The sequence below is a fragment of the Nannospalax galili genome, unplaced genomic scaffold (genome assembly GCF_000622305.1).
Source record: "Nannospalax galili isolate Female #2095 unplaced genomic scaffold, S.galili_v1.0 scaffold78, whole genome shotgun sequence".
Classification (NCBI taxonomy): domain Eukaryota; kingdom Metazoa; phylum Chordata; class Mammalia; order Rodentia; family Spalacidae; genus Nannospalax; species Nannospalax galili.
This window is the reverse complement of record NW_008343387.1, coordinates 5,760,367-5,766,365: the sequence shown is the minus strand read 5'-3', so window position 1 is coordinate 5,766,365 and position 5,999 is coordinate 5,760,367. Positions and strand designations below refer to the sequence as shown.

At 40.0% G+C, this 5,999-nt stretch overlaps 2 pseudogenes; both read left to right on the top strand.

Moving 5' to 3' along the window:
* Positions 1-3,264: 3,264 nt before the first annotated feature.
* Positions 3,265-3,973, top strand: LOC115071453 (annotated as a pseudogene).
* On the top strand, positions 3,508-3,623 carry LOC115071458 (annotated as a pseudogene).
* Positions 3,974-5,999: the final 2,026 nt, after the last annotated feature.

The following is a 5,999-nucleotide window of genomic DNA, read 5'->3' as shown; positions in this document are numbered from 1 at the left end:
AGTGCTATAGCCCACAATGGAATGGACCATCTCAAAAACAATGTGACATATACTATTCTAGCATAAAACTCTATTCTGTGGAATCACTGGCATAGGATGCTTATTAGGTCACCTAGTTCTACTGTCCTATTTAGTAATCACCTATTGCTTATTCACTATATAATGTAACAGAAGGACCAAAGCAAATGTATGGTCCAGAAAATTTAGAGTATGGTTGGAGAAACAAGAAGTTATGAAACACAACAAATACACATTAAACAATCTAACTATCATTAACTGTGGAGACATAAGAAACTTCTTTATAAGAAGTAAACAGAAACTGGGGCTAGAGCGATGACTCAGAGGTTAAGAGCACTGACTGCTCTTGCAGAGGACCTCAGTTCAAATCCCAGCACTGACATGGTGGCTGACAACTATCCATAGCTCCAGTTCCAGGGGATCTCTTCTGACTTCCATGGGCATTGCAGGATATAGGTGCATATGCATGCATGCAGGCAATACACTCAAACACATAAAAATAAATAAAATTATTTTTTTAAAGAAGTAAACATAGAAACCATAAAAATTGCAATAGAAATCCATCTATCTTTTGCTGAAACATCTAGCTTTATGAAAATATCCATATATTCTCCATGTTCTAAACTCAAATGACAACTGTGGGAAAATAAGGTCAGGGAAGAAGCAGCTAAACGTAGACCAACAGGATGGAGTTTCATGAAAGGCTGAGTTTGAGTTAACACTAGAGGGAAAGCCGGGTGTGGTGGCCCATGCCTTTATCCCCAGTGCTCAGGAGGTAGAGGCAGGCAGATCTCTGTGAGTTCAAGGCCAGCTTGATCTACATAGTGAGCTCCAGGCCGAAAAAAAAGACTAGAGAGAAAAACACATAACATTCCAGAGTAGGAGACTGAAAGACTTATCAGCAAAGCACAGAAGAGATGCTGTGTTTTAAAGTGGAATTATGAAGACAGCATAAGTAGGGGAAACTGTACATGGAACAGGAAGCTGTGGATTGTGAACCTGTAAAATTCTAAGTTATTAAGTAAAAACTCACAAAATCATTGAATCAGTGAATTTCAGGTTTATTTTAAAAAACTTCAGAAATCATCTAACATAATTTTTATCTCAATGCAAAAAAAAAAAAAAAAACGTGTGTTTCTAAGAGCCTAAGCTATAAATTTCCCACAAAGAGAATGAAAATTCACCATCTCTCAAGCAGTTATATTAGAAGTTACTTACTTGTAAAGACAGCACTATTTTCTTATTGACCTCTGGAGATATTTAAAGACATTAAACATGTTATCCTTTCCCAGATATCAGGTTATAAATTGGTGTTTATATCATTGCTATTCAGAAAGGATGGTGGGTGACTGTCAATTCCAAGATGACTTTATTCCTGAGCTCCAGACCAGATCACCATAATCAGACACTAGAACTAAACTTGCTTAAACAAGCTCTTTACTTTGATGAGATAAATTCATGTCTGAATCTCTCCAAGTCGCTATCAGTCTAAGGCTGGTGTTTTTCCAGAACGAAGTCTAACCTCAAGAAGTGAAACATGCCAACAGATTTTAGCCAAAATATAGATGGTTACAGCATTTATGAATCTTGTTTTTCTCTGCTAGGTGTCTCAGGCAATTTGCTGATGACATATGCAAGTCAGTGTGTAGCATATTGCCTCTATGGAAAAAGAAATCAAAGCAAATTTCTACTGTAATTGTAAGGACAGAGTTTTGTTGAAATTTTCATTTTTTATTGTTTTCCCATAAGGAGTCCTCATAGCAGGGCACAGAAAATCCATCATCTTTGCAATTAATTCCAAGTTTCCTACAAAGTAAATCATTCCCTAAACTACATTAATTATTGACTATTGGGAGCAGAGATCATATATGCCACTGTGTTCTCAAATCTCATCATGACTGACATTTGGGACTGGAGAATTTTTTATTGTGAAAGGACTACTCATTGTAAGCTATTCAGCAGCCTCCTGACCTCCACCTACCAGAACTCAGCAGCACCTTCCCTTTCCAGTCATGAAATCAAAAATGTCATTGGATGAAAAACCCTTGGGAGTGAGTATTTTCCCTGGCTGAAAATTAGGTATAAAGATTCAGTCTTATCTAAAAACTACTCTGGGCTCCACATTCCAGGAACATTTTTGAACTGATTGTGGTGGCCCCTCTGGCTTACATCCACATGAAATCTGCTGCTTATTCCAGACTCTTTAGAAGAAAGTGTGAACACTCTGTTTCTTGACAAATGACTTTGATTATTAGATTGTACCACAATGTGCATCAAAGTACAAGGGCAGAGCTTTGGCTCTGCTGTCAAGACAACCGATGCCTCTTCAAGCAAAAGAAAATCAAAGACTTATAGGATGCCAGTTGAGTAGAAACCTGAAGCCAAAGGCAAATGCTGTGGCCACAACTGAGCACCTGGCACTTCCCGGGAGAGCTGAATACTCAAGAAAATTGAGACTTCAAATGAGCTTCCACTAACGAGCTGCAATTTTGTTTCATTGGGGGGAGAGTAGAGGATGAGTTGGGGAAGAAACCAGGGGAGAATTCTATCCATTTGCTAATTCAGTGAGGAGTTCAAGACGATCTTCAGAACGCTACAAGACAAAAGCGTCATTATCTGTAATTACTGCCTACCAGTAGCACGGATTGATAACAAGCTTTCTCGCCAATCTCACCCCACCATTACGAGAAGAGGCGATTAAACTAATTAACAAATCAACTTTTCTATGTAACACTGGGCTCAATAGCAGAAAATAATGAGAAAAGGCTACTTTATTCAGAAGGATGAAATGGTACAGAAATTTGCAACTAACAACAGTATGGTTAGGGAGCTAGAGTAACCAGCAAATGTATACATTTTAGCAGAAAGTATGATTATGCATTAGGAAATGTGAGGCCATGTGATCAAAGCCACAATTTAAAATGTTTTATTTGATCATGAAACCAGCTACACTCCCTTCGATTGTGCACATTCCTGCCTATGTAGAAAAGACAAATATAAAACAACAACAACAAAAGGCCATATGGGCTGCAAATGGCCAGTCCATGGGGGACTGGGTTGCCCCAAGTCCATTGGAGTTCACATTATGACCCCATGTGTCCCAGGTGCCAAACATGGAGCTACAGGATCTAATGTTCGATGTGCTGGGCTTCGGTCTTTTTTTTGGTTCAGTCCTTCCTTTCTTCTTTTTTTTTTTAAGTGTTTTATTTATTATTTTTATTTTATGTGTATGAGTGTATTGTCGGCATGTCGTGCAATGCCAGGGAGATCAGAAAGGGTGTTCGATTCTCCTGGAGTTGGAGTTACAGTTATTAGCCACCACGTGGGTGTTAGGAATTGAACCCAGGTCCTCTGTAAGAGCAGCCAGTGCTCTTAACTGCTGAGCCACCTCTCCATCCCCGGAGTTCTTCCTTTATATTCTTTAACCCTCCCATTTAGAGTGAGAATATTTACTGTATAGTATTGTGCCTTAAAAGTGTATAGCCTTTTCTGCAGCCAATTAAGCCGACCAGGTCCCTTTCTTCATGGGAGCCAGGTGTGCAATGGCTGCAAACAGCAACCTCCTCGGTAGTGTATGCAGGCTGTTGCATCCCTTGGAGATAGTTTTCTGGTGGGTGTTCATGTCTCTGATCTCAATGCTGTCCCAAATCTAGGCTTCAGACAGGTATGCGGGGTTCCTCAGGGCACAGTGGCCAGGGTTCACATTGGCCAGGTCATCGTGTCCATTCGCACCGAGTTGCAGAATAAGAAACGTGATTGAGGGCCTGTATAGAGCCAAGTTCAAGTTCCCTGGCCGCCAGAAGATTCACATCTCAAGGAAGTGGGGCTTCACCAAGTTTAATGCAGATGAATTTGAAGCCATGGCAGCTGTGAAGCGCCTCACCCCGATGACTATGGGGTCAGATACATTCCCAGTCGTGGTCCCCTGGACAAGTGGCAGGCCCTCCGCTCCTGAGGACTCTCTCTGCACTGAGTCCTATGTCCCACCAAGTCATGTGTTCCCTAATAAAACTCACACGCAGTCCGAAAAAAAAAAAAAAAAAAAAAAAGTGTGTAACTTTTTTTTCATTTTACAGGGAGATTACAGGTAAAAGTTTACCTTGAGTATCAGAAAAGACTTTAAATGTGGACTTTTGAACATTATTAAAACCATTAAGACTTTAGGGACTCTAGTATTTTTTTATGAGAAGGCCATGAGCCAGAATATGAACTTTGACTATGAAACAACCCCTATAGGCACAGGTGTTGAATGTTTGATCCCCTGCAGGTGGCCCTATTTGGGTGAAAACTTTAGGAAGTGGAACCTAACTGAAAGTGGATCACTGAGGCATGTCTTTGAAAGTTATACTTGCTCCCAGTGTGTTCTGGTTTGCTTTTCTGTTGCTGTGATAAACCACTAACCAAATGCAACTTAGGAGAATAAAAAGTTTATTTGACTGATACTTCCAGATCACAATCCATCACTGAGGGAAGTCAGGGCCAGGGGTTTGGAGAGATGGCTCAGTGATTAAGAGCATTGGCTGCTCTTATAGAGGACCAAGGTTTGTTTCCCAGTACCTACATGGTAACTAACAACAGCCCTTAAGTCCAGTTGCAGGGAGTCAGATGCCATCTTCTGGCCTCCATAGGTGTCAGACATGCACATGGTGCTCTTATATACAAGCAGGCAAAACACTCATACACATAAAAAATAAAAGTAGATCAGGCATCGTGGCATGTACCTTTAGTCCCAGCATTCGGGAGGCAGAGGCAGGCTGATCTCTGTGAGTTCAAGGCCAGCCTGGTCTACAGAGTGAGTTCAGGCCAGCTGGGACTACAGGGAGACCCTGTCTCAAAAAAAAAACAAGACTAAAAAATGAAAAATAAATAAATAAATAAAAGTAGGGGCTAAAGAGATGGCTCAGTGGTTGAGAGCACTGACTGCTTTTGCAGAGGACCCAGGTTTGATTTCCAGCACCCAGGGGATCCAACACATTCTGACCTCCTTGGGCATTGCACGACATGGGTGAACTTACATACGTGCAGGCAATACACTCATACACATAAAAATATTAAATATTCTTTTTAAAAAAAAAGAAAGAAAGAAAAAGAAAGAAAGAAAAGAAAAGGAAACTCATGGAGGAACTCATATGGGAACCACAGAGGAATGCAGCTTACTGGCTAGCTCAATGGCTTATGCTCAGCTAGCTTTCTTTCTTCTTTTTTCTTTCTTTCTTTCTTTCTTTCTTTCTTTCTTTCTTTCTGTGTGTGTGTGTGTGTGTGTGTGTGTGTATAAAATTGCTTTATTGAAGCAAGAAAAATGGAAGCATAAGTAGTGACAACAACAAATTTCTAGGAGGGAAAGAAATCACATACTTCCTTTATCATAAAACAAATGTCAACAAATCAACATTTTAATATGCCCACATGACTGCAGGTATAGTGGTAGACAGCTTAGCAAGTAACAAAATAAAACATTCTATTTTAATAACACTGGCTATAAAGTTACTCATTGTTCAAGAGCACGCTTTTCAAGTTGTGTCATTTTTTATTTTACTATTTTTATTTTATGTATATTGCTTGCATATAGGTAGCTACAATGCCTACAAATGTCAGAAGAGGGCATTGGATCTCCTGGAACTGGAGTTATGGATGGTTGTTAGCCACCATGTAGGTGCTGGGAATTGAACCTGGGTCCTCTGCAAGAGCAGTCAAGGCTCTTAACTGCTGGGCCATCTCTCCAGCCCCAAGTTTTATCTTTAAAATGTATTGTGCTAGCTTTCTTAAACAGACCTTTTGATAAAAAAGACTAGAATCAGAAAAGATTACTGCATGAAAATTTTAATGCAAATAAAGCTTAAGCCATATGTGGTGGCACACATCTTTGATCCCAGCACTTGGGAGGCAGAGGCAAGCAAATCTCTTTGAGTTCAAGTTCAGCTGGGGCTACAGAGAGAAAGTCTCAACAAACAAAAATAAAAATAAAAACGTAAATCAAGCTT